The sequence below is a fragment of the Microcaecilia unicolor genome, chromosome 3, assembly GCF_901765095.1.
Source record: "Microcaecilia unicolor chromosome 3, aMicUni1.1, whole genome shotgun sequence".
Classification (NCBI taxonomy): domain Eukaryota; kingdom Metazoa; phylum Chordata; class Amphibia; order Gymnophiona; family Siphonopidae; genus Microcaecilia; species Microcaecilia unicolor.
In genome coordinates, this window is record NC_044033.1 from 110,180,957 (window position 1) to 110,194,493 (window position 13,537).

General features: G+C 40.0%; 1 pseudogene; it reads right to left on the reverse strand.

Annotated features, from left to right (window-relative positions):
* Positions 1-825: 825 nt before the first annotated feature.
* LOC115465643 overlaps positions 826-13,537 on the reverse strand; it is a 157,726-nt pseudogene continuing 145,014 nt past the window's right edge.

A 13,537-nucleotide genomic window follows, 5' to 3' on the forward strand; every position in this document is an offset into this window, starting at 1 on the left:
TTTAGGTACCGTGCGGCACATAACTGCATCCATCGCATTGCGTGCCAAATCAGTGTGCAATTTTGTGTGACAGATTGTACAATTAGGAGGATATTTTCTCACTGGTCCTTATTATATTCATGATGAATTATATTGGTGCATTTTAGCCTTTTTAAATATGCAAATTGTGCGCACAACACAAAACTTCAGAGATTAGTATCTAATAAGATAATTTGATAAGATGATTCTAGGAAGCTTGAGGTATTTTTTCTAGTCTTGTGTAGTAAATTACTCATCAAAGTATACAAGATCTGATATAATCAAGAACAGTAGGTCTGAAAAACAAGAATATACTAGGACAAGTAGTAATTCTCATGTAGTCATCTACTTCCCCTAGTTTGTCACCTTAATGTATTCTTTCTAAAAATATAATCATGCAGGAGTACATCCAGAGTATTTCAGCCCACCTACCAAACTAATCCCTCCAGCAGCGCTAGTTTGTTCATATGCATAAAAAAAGAATTTGGGTTCAGTCCTACAGCTCAGGTCGTAGTGGTATGGATTTGGTTGGGTTCCTCCCAGTGGCGTAGCCACAGGTGGGCTTGGGTGGGCCAGGGCCCACCCATATATGGCTCAGGCCCACCCAACAGTAGCACGTGTTTAGTGGTAACTGGTGGGAATCCCAAGCTCGGCCAGCTGAAAATTTTCCCGATGGTAATGAAAACGCTACTCTCCATGGCACTGGCACCTGCGCATGCTCAGTTTTCAGTGCATGCCTGCTGCCAAGGTGGAAAGAAGTGTTTTCCCACCAGCTGAGATAATTTTTTTTTGGAGGGGGGGGAGGGAGAACACTTGGTGCCCATCTAATTCTTGCCTAGGCCCACCCAAAATCTGTTGTCTGGCTACGCCCCTGGTTCCTCCATCTGAGTTAGGCTTAATTACATCTTGGAGTTGACAAATTCAGGCCCACAGAGGAAGTCAAAAACTGACACTACTGTCATGGCTCCTCGATCAACAAAGATGTGGTCCAAGCACGAAGTCTTAGAAGGAGGCAGAGCTGAAGATGGAAAGCAGCGGAAAGAGAAAAACCAGCCAACCTTTCCATCTTCTCCCACACTGCCCAAAAAAGACAAAATTTGGAATCTTTCCCAATGAAACTAACTTGTACTACAAATATGCCCTCACCATCCAAAGTCAATAAAAGCTACATGTATGCCCTGTACTCAGGATAAAATTGCACAGGAACATCAATGATTTGTATGAACTATAGTTTTGTTTTTCCATATTTAAGGCTTGTGAAGTAAGAGAGACACAGAATCCTCCTGTTACGGAGCAGATTGATCACGTTTATATTTCTGAAAGGCCTCTAATATTTCTGCAACAACAGTAGGATCATCTAATGTCGTTATATCTCCCAGATCATCAGGCTCATCAATAATGACTTTCCTCAGCAATCTTCTCATAATTTTCCCAGAGCGCGTTTTAGGAAGTCGTTTTACTACCTGAGGAAGAAAAGAAAACACCAGAATAAGAAAATGAATGAGTGAAAAATGTAGAACGTGATGAAATGGAAATGTTAACTAAAATACATGGGGCCTAATATTCAGTGTTTTGCTGACCGCCGCCGGCATTATCCCTGGAAATTCAATGTCAGATCATGTTTGGGCTCCGGCATTGAATTTCTGGGTATATGTAGCCAGCGATAAAAGTGTGATATTCAGCACTTAACCAGCTATGGTGAACCACATAAAGATAGGTCTCACTTTTATGCGGTCCTATTAATGCGGTTGCCTTGGCCGTTAAGCGGAAGTTTATGCTCTTTTATATGTATATTGTGATTGTAAAACTATAAAATAAAGGTAAAAATAAAGATCATGGAAGCAAAATTCTAACCCGTGAAAAGAGCCATATGCTAGACTTGGTGTTCTGCAAAAGAGTAAATATTTTTGAGAAAGAGGCTGTTGGCATTGATATTACACCCTAGCATAGACAGATCATTTTCTAATAAAATATTCTATAGCCTAAAACAGATGGCTGGCCAGAGTTTGGAAGGAAATCTGAGACATGAGAAATTTAACTGCTGAGCGTTTCCTGGAGGCCTTAATCTAACCCTATGTGAATGAAAAGCTGACTACGGTGTCGGAATAGGTTGGCATCTTGAATCCACACTTAGCAATGGCATCTGAAAAAAACAATGTCCCCATAAAATGTTTTATGCACAAATGATCTTCTTGATTCTTCCCATAACTACAGGTCCTTAAGTGTCAAGGATGTAAACTGGAAATAAAAATATATCTCACCCAGATGAAGACAAGCTCAATGTAAAAAAAAAAAAAAAAAAAAAAACACATGGCAATATAACGCCAGAGCTTAACAGTAGTCAAAAACAATATTTCTCGCAATGCATTGAACAGGTTGCAAATTCAACCAAGCAGCTAGTCAAAATAGTAAATAGTCTACTGCAACCCCCACAACATAACCAGCCTTCCCAGTCACAACTGACCAGCTATGATTTTGCCACTTTCTTTGCCAGCAAATTAACGGTTTCCATCATGACCATTGCACAGTGGTGGCCCTACCAATAGGCCAACTGAGGCAGGGGCCTCAGGCGGCATTCTTTATGGAACGATATCTTCCCCCTTTCCTTCCTCAATTCCCTTCCCCAGCCTACTTTCTTTTTTTTATTTGTTTTTCAAAAGTTGGCGGTGGCAGTGATCTCCATATGCTGCCCTGCTGCTGGCATCAGCATTTCCTCTCTGACATAACTTCCTGTTTCCTCAGAAGTGGGGCGCAGTACAGAGGAGATGCCGGTGCTGGCAGTAGGGCAGCATATGGGAATCACTGCTGCCTTTTGAAAACAACAACAAAAATAGAAGGTAGGCTCAGGGAGGAGGGATGATTAACTCAGTAGTAAAGTCTCACATGGTAACCAGACAGTAATGATCTATGCGCGTCAAATGCTTAGCACATGCCCATTACGCACGTCCAAAAATAAACATTATTTTTGGACACGCATATTGGACGCGCACCAAAAATGAAATTTCCACAAGAGCCACACGATAACTCCATTTTGGCGGGCATAGACGCTTATGTGGCTTAGTAAAAGGGCCCCTATATCTTTGAAGTGTCTAAAAAATAAGTTGGTCCTCTAAAACATCATCACTATATATATCTATATCTATATCTATCTATATAAATATATAATTAGCAAGCCTCAAGTCAAGCCTTACCAGTAGCAGGTCCCTCACTTTGCAACTCACTCCCAGATAGGCTATGTCTAACTCAAGACTACCCCTATTTCAGGAAGCAGATGAAAACCTGGTTGTTTTGCCAAGCCTTTAATGCCTGTGACAACTAACTAGCCACACCTGGACTAGCTTGTCACACATGTTATAATTAAGACCAGTTCCACATAATTTTTTCAATTCAACATATAATTGCCTTAGTTTAGCTACCCCAGTATCTTTGTCCTACCCTTCTTATCTGATTACATGCCTGAACTGAACTTGCTCCCCTCCAGCTTCTTTCCCCTCCCTCTCAGCTGCATATTAAGATGTTTCATTGTATTGTACTGACACTGTGAGAATTATATCCATGTTATTTGAATGTTCTTCCATGCTGCCTATTAAGATGTTTTATATTATATCTATGTTATATGAATGTTCTTCTATGCTGCCTATTGTATTCTGTTGACATTTGTCATTGTTACAGAAATGTTCTACTGAGCTGTTTTAATATGCATATTTCTGATTCTTATGTTCAATGGTCCCACTTAGGTTATTCATACCTCTCACCTAATCGCCTTTCTGTTTGCCCAGTTTCACAGTTGTTTATTAAGTTCTTCGACCTTTATCACACAGCACTCTTAGTAGTTTATCATCAGCAGTTTCATTCATGATGCCGAAATTAAGTACGCTTTTTTCACACATTATCTTTTTTTTATTCTTTACGTAAACTCTTTTTACATCATAGTCATGAAATGACACTTTTATATTGATTCTAGCTCTGTTTTTATTTTGATGACGCTACACATTAATATTCAACAGCATGGAGGTAAGCAGAGCAGTGCTCCCTATTTAACCTTGTTTGCATCAATGTATGTTAATTTTTATGTTACAATTCTGCTCAACTGCACTATAAAACATTTATGTATCAAATAATTTGGGAATTCGCTAAATGTTTCATTCTTTTATATATTTTTATATATTATTCTTATTTTTGTACTGATTTGTTCATTACTTTTTAAATCTAACTGTTTTATATTTTATTTTCTTAGATTGAATATATGTTTTTTTTACTAGACCCCTGACACGGGCGCTTGGTCGCTGAAACATGGACCGTGTCAGGTCCAGCTAATAAAGAGCTTCCTTTGTCCTGTTCCTAAAGGTCCACTTCTTGCTTAGTTTTGGTTTTTGACTGTACTACAACTACTATTTAACATTTCTAAAGCGCTGCCAGGGTTCCGCAGCGCTGTACAATTTAACAAAGAAGGACAGTCCCTGCTCAAAGGAGCTTACAGTCATAAGGACAAAAATGCAGTCAATCAAATTGGGGCAATCTGGATTTCCTGTACTCAAAACCCTCTCTTTTTTGCTTTGAAAACAGCCATGGCCATGCAGTAAGATTGCTCTTACCGTGTGACCTTGAAAGGGGGAGCACTTACCACCATCCACTGAGGTGGTGGTAAGGGCTCCCGCACTAACCTGGCGGTAACCAGGTAGCACGCAGCGCCGTCTGATTACCACTGAGTTAGCGCTGCACTAAAAATTACAGCCCTATTTTCCCCAGCACGGGAAATGGTGCACACTGGGACTGGAACTACCGCCAGTGCCCGCATTGAGCCGGTGGTAGCTCCAGATTAGCGTGCGGTAAGCCTGCGTTGGACTTACTGCCACTTTGTAAAAGGGTCCCTCAATGTATTTTAGCCTTACATTTTGTCATTTTACTATTGTTACCTTTAGTAGGGCTGTACTAAATATTCAGATTGGATTTGGCCCCAAATAGTGACCCAAATATATTATATGTATTTGGCCAAATAGTGATTTAAATTCTAATACGAATAATCCAGGGCTTTACTGTGCTAAATCCTACTGCAATAAACACTTGATCTCTGATTTCACATTGCTTCTTTTATTATTTGTTATGTTGAAGCTCAATACCCATTATTCGTATTCTGTATTCGTATTCGGCCAAATAATATTTTTCATTATTCGTATTCCGCTGAACAGTAAAATGTAATTCGTAACAGCTCTCTACCTGTTAGCACAATGTAAGTAGCTTATGTCCAGCTATACCTGACTGTACATTGCCTTGAGTTAATTTCCTCATAAGGGTGGTTAATACATCCGTTTCTGTTCACTATTTTTTGGCTACTAATAAAAATCATTTAAACATACATACATAAAAATAGCCTGCTCGAGCCCTTTCTATAAATGTGTTTATCAAGAACCTCAAATGCATTGTGTAAGAACAGTATTTCAGTCCATGTTTGATCAGAACTTTGGCATATATCTTACAGCTGTATTCACAAAAGACTTACCAGAACATGATCAGGCATATTTTGCTATTTTGGAAGCAACTATCAACTTGAGCTGTTCTTTCACCATTTGTTCTGTGTGAGTTACATTATCTCTTATCACTATGAAGGCGAATGCAGCTGAAAGAGAAGTAACCAAACACATTACATAGTATTTCCATATAGTGCATAAAGACAATGAAACATTTCATCATTAACCAAATACTTAAGTTTTTATTTAAGACCATGGATGCAAGATTCATTGTAAGTACAAGTTTATACGCTCTTATATATTATGTATATTGTGATTGTACAACTATAAAAATAAAGATCATGGAAGCAAACGCTATATTCTATAACTATCTATATATATGGGCTAGATTCTATGGCCTGAAAATTCTGCGTGGGGAAAAAAATACACTTGGGCGTATTCTTTAAAGTACACCTAAATTTTATAAAATAGGTTTAAATTTCCATGCAGTATATAGAATACGCCAGGCAGCTCTCCACGCAACCAAATGCAGTCACGGCCATTTATGTCTTACATCTATGCAGATGATGTGCAGCTACTCATACCCAATGAACCTAACTTACCTACAGCCTTGAATAAACTGATTACCTGTCTAACATCAATTAAAGAATGGGCTAAACACAACAAACTTTACCTGAATCCAAGTAAAACCGAGCTTCTCTGGGTCCCTAACACAAGTGGATACAAACCTAACATCAAAATCCCTTTTAGGAAGTATGAACTCCCCCTCAAATCACAAGTCAGGAACCTTGGAATACAGTTAGATTCACACTTACACTGATTCCCCAAATCCAAGAAACCTTCAAGAGCTGCTTCTACTATTTGTGACAGCTACGCTGCCTCTTTCCTTACATCGAGAAGGTAAATCTTATCCCAGTTGTACATGCGATGATAACATCAAGACTGGATTACTACAATGCACTATACAATGGTCTGACTATAAAGAGCCTGCACCAGCTCCAGTTGATTCAGAATGCAGCAGCAAGACTCATAGAAGGTTGCAAGCGACGAGACCATATCACACCATTTTTGCAAAAACGTCATTGGCTACCAGTACAATACAGGGCAAAATTTAAAACTCTATGTCTGATCTTCAAGGTCCTGAAAGGAAATGGCCCTGAGTACCTGAAAAATAGGATGATACTCCACACACCGCCAAGGACACTAAGGTCCTCCCAAGGACTTTCACTAACCACACCCTCTCCAAAAGACATTACACGATGTGATACCTGCAAGCGAGCTTCTCCGGAGTAGCCCCCACACTCTGGAATGCACTGCCTGAAAGGCTGTGCTTAACACAAGACTATCTCTACTTCAGGAAGCAGGTGAAAGCTTGGCTCTTCAACCAGGCCTTTACTGGAAGAAGCAACTAACTCATTAGTCTCACTCACACACACAAGGAGTGACTCAGGCTGCATATACTGCAGCAGGACATGTTTATCCACTCCTACCCTAGCTCAGATATTTAACCATTTCTCTGACCTCATGTGCAACTTTCTTTAAATCAATCACCTTACTTTCTAACTCTCCCTACTTTCTTACCCTTCTATATGTTACATCTTTGCGTTATCCTTCGCTATCAATTATGTTCTATTACGTATTGTGTTGACATTGTAAATAGTATACCATGCCATTATTTTTGAATATTTTTACTGCTGTAATTGTCTATTGCTCATGTTTGCTCTATTCTTACTTGAGTGAATTCCTTCAAAAAGGCGGTAAATAAATAGTAATAATAATATTAGGCGTAAATCCTGATGCCTAAATGAGGTTAACAGTGAATGTGTTTTATAACAACGTGCATAGATTTTAGAAACACCCACACCCTCTATTCACCTATGCGACTTAGAATTTACATGAACCATGGTACAGAATACGCTTAGTGAGTTCTGCATGTAAATCTTAATTAATGCCAATTAGTTCTAATAATTGCTTGTTAACAACCAATTGACAGCGCTGATTAGCTAGTTAAACAATTAAGATATGTGCATTGTTATAGAATATGCTTCGATTTCTGCGTGGAAATTAAGGCATGATATATAGAATCAAGCAGTAAATACATTCCATCCAAAAAAAAAAAACCTCAGGTATGTTTTTCCACCAGTTTCTCAGATTATTCTTTGGAATTGTTTGGCTTGTGGTTTAGAGACACATGGATTCCTCAGAGTCAACATTCCTAGTCTGCCTATTCAGTTTTAGAAGAACAAATATCCTGGAATCTGATCTAGCTCATATACTGTGATGCTTCCAAACTAAACTGCAGCCAAAAAAAAAAAAAAAAAATCAGGAAACTAAGACATTTTCCTGGGAAAAATGCCAGAACAATAGCAGAATTATACACCCAGTGGTTTTCAAAGAGTTTATTCCAAACCACAGCCTCCTAGAGCCAGAAGCATGGTGCTACATTGCACAGCTTTTAGAAGCTGCTAGCTCAGGTAGAAGTGGTTTCTCAAACTCCATGATAACCTTTGAGTGGGTAATTTTGTAAAAGGCTGCCTAACGTGGGCAGCAATTCAGTGTCGTAGCCAGACTCAGTATTTTGGATGGACCCAGAATTAACTTAGATGGGCCCTTCCATGCCATGACCCCCATCCGGAGATATAAACAAATTATAGGTTTTTTTTCACCTACCCCTCCTCAGTGGCATCCCTGCATCTGCCCACCTGCCGCTGAACCCTGTTCCTCCCCAGTGTACCTTTCAGGCATCCCAGCAACTGCAGTGATTAATTGTTGCTGCCTGCGCTGGCCCCGCAGGCTTCCATCAGCCAGATCCCACCAGACAGGAAACAGGAAATGATGTCAGCGAGGGCAGGACCCTGAACTATCTCCATGATCCTATAAAAGTCGTAAAAAATTGTGCATGCAAATTTAGGCGCATTCCTAATTTGCGCAAGCAATTAAATAGAATAATGAGCCAATTAATGTCAATCATTGGCTTTTTAACAAGCAATTATTGGCACTAATTAGATTGAATTGGGACTTACGCAAGTAAAGTTAGGCACAGGAACTGCGCCTAAAATGTATGCATGGTCCAAAAAAGAGTGTGTGGAAATGGGAAGGTCATGGGCATTTTGAGGCTGAACTGGGGTGTGGTTTTGAGTTACATGCGCATTTTCATTGGTGTATGGCCACGCCTAAATTTTTCATCATTCTGGAGAAGGACTGCAGTTGGCTCATAGAATACCATTTAATCAGATACTTTTTGGTGCCAACTTTTTATATAGAATCTAGCCCTACAGGACTTATGCACGCCCTTATAGAATACATACTAACAAAATGTCCCAAACATTTGAATTTCCACCAGATTTTCTATAACTGCAATAACACCTCAGTTTATTCAATTTTTTATGGGGATCATCAGATCTAATGCATCTCACACCATATGAACAGCCTTGTTCTTTCTTCACAGAAAAAATGGTTGTGGTGCAAATCTTCATAAGATCACCCTTCTTTTCTAAATTTCTCTTTACTTTTGTTGTTATTTTACATATTTTAGTATCTAATTACCCAAATTAGTTTGAAATGGTAGTATTAAATGGTGTGACACCTTGTAACTCCAAAATTCCACAATCAGGATCGTTTCTAATAAATCAATAAGGAACCTCAAACCTCCTCATAGGGGACACACTGCAACATTAGCTTAGTCCACTATTTTAATGAAGGAGTAGAATACTATCACTGGTTCCAGTGAGGAGAAAGAAGAGAAAAAAAAAAAAACAACCGCAAAAACTCATAACTACATGAGAAAAACGGATGGCATAAAAACTCTCCTAAGGAGTTAAACAAGGTGAAACACCCCTCTTCCAACCAAGTGTACCTTGCATCCCCCCAAACACACTCATCAATTTAAAGCCTGGCCCCTAAACCTAGACCTGCTCGCCCAATTTTTCAAAGTGAACAAAATAAACAATGTCTTTAGGAAAATCGCAGGCTTATCTAACCCGCACAGTCTTTGCACAAGTCAGTTTTCCACAAAAACCAGTCACTTATCTGCTTGTTGATAACTCCAGGCTCGGTTAGTTTTGTAAATCCAGGCTGATGGTAATAAAAATGGAGAAGACATTAGTCCCTGACTAAGGAGTTTCACCTTGTTTCACTCCTTAGTCAGTGAAGGAGAAAGAGAGTTTTTATGCCATCCGTTTTTCTCATGTAGTTATGAGTTTTTGCAGTTGTTTTTTTTTTCTCTTCTTTCTCCTCACTGGAACCAGTGATAGTATTCTACTCCTTCATTAAAATAGTGGACTAAGCTAATGTTGCAGTGTGTCCCCTATGAGGAGGTTTGAGGTTCCTTATTGATTTATCAGAAACGATCCTGATTGTGGAATTTTGGAGTTACAAGGTGTCACACCATTTAATACTATCATTTCAAACTAATTTGGGTAATTAGAACTTAAATTAAGAAGGTTTGGAATTTCCCAGTTATTTATATAGAGTATTTTCTAACATATTTTAGTATGCCATGACTGTGCAGTATAACAGCATTGTTTTGCTATAACAAAAGTGCATTTTAGTACAAACTTATCTTTGAAAAACGGCAGCTTTCAAGCGCAGGAGAACCTCCGCCCTTATAGAATAGCACTTAGGGTGCTTATGCATGTAAGTGCTATGTTTCCTTGCACTTACACGTACAAAGGGAAACATAAATGCAGGCGCCTATTTATAGAATTGCCTCTCATGTTTGTACCTGAGGCAATGGAGGCTTACATGACTTGCCCAAGATCACAAGAAGCAGCAGTGGGATTGGAACCAGGTTTCCCTGGTTGTCAGCCCAGTGCTGTAACCACTAAGGCTAGTTCTCCACTCCAAGGCTTTTTTATGCACATAGAAGGGCTCTTATAAAATTACAACAAGGGTTATGTACATAGAAATATGCGTTTGACCAAGAAGGCATGTGCTTTTATGCAACTCATATGTAGATATGTTTGGGGTGGACAGTGGACAGAGTCGTGATATGAACATAAGAATAGTTATACTGGGTCAGACCAATGGGCAATCTAGCCCAGTATCCTGCTTCCAACAGTGGCCAATCCAGGTCACAAGTACCTGACAGAATCCCAAATAGCAACAACATTCCATGTTACCAATCCCAAGGCAAACAGTGGCTTCCCCATGTCTGTCTGAATAGCAGACTATGGACTTTTCCTCCAGGAACGTGTCCAAATGTTTTTAAAACCCAGATACGCTAACCGCTGTTACATCCTCCAGCAATGAGTTACAGAGCTTAACTAGTCTCTGAGTGAAAAAAATATTTCCTCCTATATGTTTTAAAAGTATTTCTATGTAACTTCATTGAGTGTCCCCTGGTTTTTGTACTTTTTGAAAGAGTGAAAAATTGATTCACTTTTACCCGTTCTACACCACTCAGGATTTTATAGACCCCAAACTCAGGATCATATAGACCTCATGTACACGCAAACATTAATCCCTACTCTTGAGTAAACATAAATGTCCAGACCAATGTTGGCATTATTCTTGCCATTATGGTGCTAGTATAATACAAAGACATATATGAACCAATATGTCTTCATAAAACAAGTGCCTGCTTGACTTTCACCCAAGGGTGGCCTTTGGTAAATGATCCTCTACAAACATACTTTTACCCACATGAACTTGAACTTTGGGAATTTCATTACAAAAACATTTCCAAGAGATCATATGATATGCTAGTTGGAGAAAGCAGAACTTGAGCTTCACTTTGGGGTCTCCTGTGGCCCATCTCAATTATCCCTTTCATCTTTCATTTAATCTCACTCTAAAGACAAAATCTGAAATGCATAGAAGTTTATGGACAAATTTGGTAAGATCTGATCCGGCAATCCAGCTTATTTTCGAAGGAAAAGGGTGCCCGTCTTCTGACACAAATCGGGAGATGGGCGCCCTTCTCCAAAGGGCGGCCAAATCGGCATAATCGAAAGCCAATTTTGGCCATCCTCAACTGCTTTCCGTCACAGGGATGGCCAAAGCTCAAGGGGGCGTGTCGGCAGTGTACTGAAGGCGGGACGGGGCGTGGTTAAGAGATGGCCGTCCTCGGCCCATAATGGAAAAAGAAGGGTGTCCCTGACGAGCCAAATTTACTTGGTCCCTTTTTGTTCACGACCAAGCCTTGAAAAGGTGCCCGAACTGACCAGATGGCCACCGGAGGGAATCAGGGATCACTCCTCTTACTCTCCAGTGGTCACCAACCCCCTCCCACCCAAAAAAAAATTAAAAAACATTTTTTTGCCAGCCTCTATGCCAGCCTCAAATGTCATACCCAGCTCCATCACAGCACTATGCAGGTCCCTGGAGCAGTTTTTAGTGGGTACTGCAGTGCACTTCAGGCAGGCGGACCCAGGGCCATCCCCCACCTACATGTTACACTTGTGGTGGTAAATGGGAGCCCTCCAAAACCCACCCGAAACCCACTGTACCCACATCTAGATGCCCCCCGTTATCCTTTAAGGACTATGGTAGTGTTGTACAGTTGTGGGTAGTGGGTTTTGGGGGGTTTTGGGGGGTTTTGGGAGGTTCAGCACACAAGGTAAGGGAGCTGTGCACCTGGGAGCAATTTGTGAAGTCCACTGCAGTGCCCCCTAGGGTGCCCGGTTGGTGTCCTGGCATGTGAGGGGGACCAGTGCACTACAAATGCTGGCTCCTCCCACGACCAAAGGGCTTGGATTTGGCCGGTTTTGAGATGGCCGCCCTTAGTTTCCATTATCGGCCATCTCTAAGGGCAGCCATCTCTAAGGTTGACCCAAATGTTGAGATTTGGCCGTCCGCGACCGTATTATTGAAACAAAAGATGGCCGCCCATCTTGTTTCGATAATATGGTCGGGGACGCTTTACGGGCCGTCCTTAGAGATGGGCGCCCTTATAGATGTTATCCCCCATGCAAAGAGGTAAATTGGAGGCCTGATCACGAGTCATGAAATTATGGAGGCTATTAAGTTACTACCCCGTACGAAAACACCAGCCTAGAGTTCTGTTGGAATTTTGTCAAATGTTTTCCCCAGTTTTAACTCCATACTTATCTGCAAGAGGGTTCAGCAGGTGGGTCCTTCTTAGAGGCAAAAATAATAGTAATCCTGAAGCCTGGTAAGGAATCCCGCTTCACTAAAAATTATAGGCCAATATCTCTAATCAATGTGGACTAAAATTATTGGAGAAAAATATAAATTCAAAACTAACAAATTACAGGGTCCTTTTACTAAGCTGCACTAATGGAATTAGCATGTGCTAACAGCACAAACTAAATGCTAAGAAGCCATTGTATACCTATGGTTTTCTTAGAATTTAGCATGTGCTATCATTAGCACGCACTAAATCCATTAGTGCACCTTAGTAAAAGAACCCCTACAATTGGAGGGCATATTGCATTTTTTAGACAAACTTGTACATTATGTACATTCCTTATTTATACAACACAATTTTGGTATCACATGAGTACCAGTATAGTTTTGTCTGTTTGGTTTATATTTTCGTATATACATTTATTATTTTGAAGATGATCTTATTTCATTAGTTTGCTTATAAAAATATCTTTTTATCATTGAGTATTAATAATTATTACTTTCATATTAATTTACATAATTTTATATATGGATATGTATTTGCTTTGTGCTTTGGGAACTTAAAGATTGGAGTTTAAAGGAGGAATTGTAGTTAGTGATAGGCATACATAGACAAATAGAGAGGGAGATGCAGTGTCAAAAGCTGCTGAGAAATCTAGCAGTACTAACATTGAGGCGAATCCCTTGTCTCGGTTTCTGTGAAGATCATCTAGCAGGGATACGAGGATCGTTTCTGTTCCATAACCGGGTCTGAATCCAGATTGACATGGATCTAGCCAGTTACTCTTTTCTAGCCATTCATTAAATTGAACACAGACTGCTTGTTCTATGAGTTTCCCTAGAAACAGGATGTGGATACTGGCCTGTAACTTTCAAGTTTGTCCTGGTCAAGGTTGTTTTCTTCAGCATAGGGCAAACCACTGCCCTTTTAATGCTGTTGGTAGTTGTCCATTAGAAAGAGA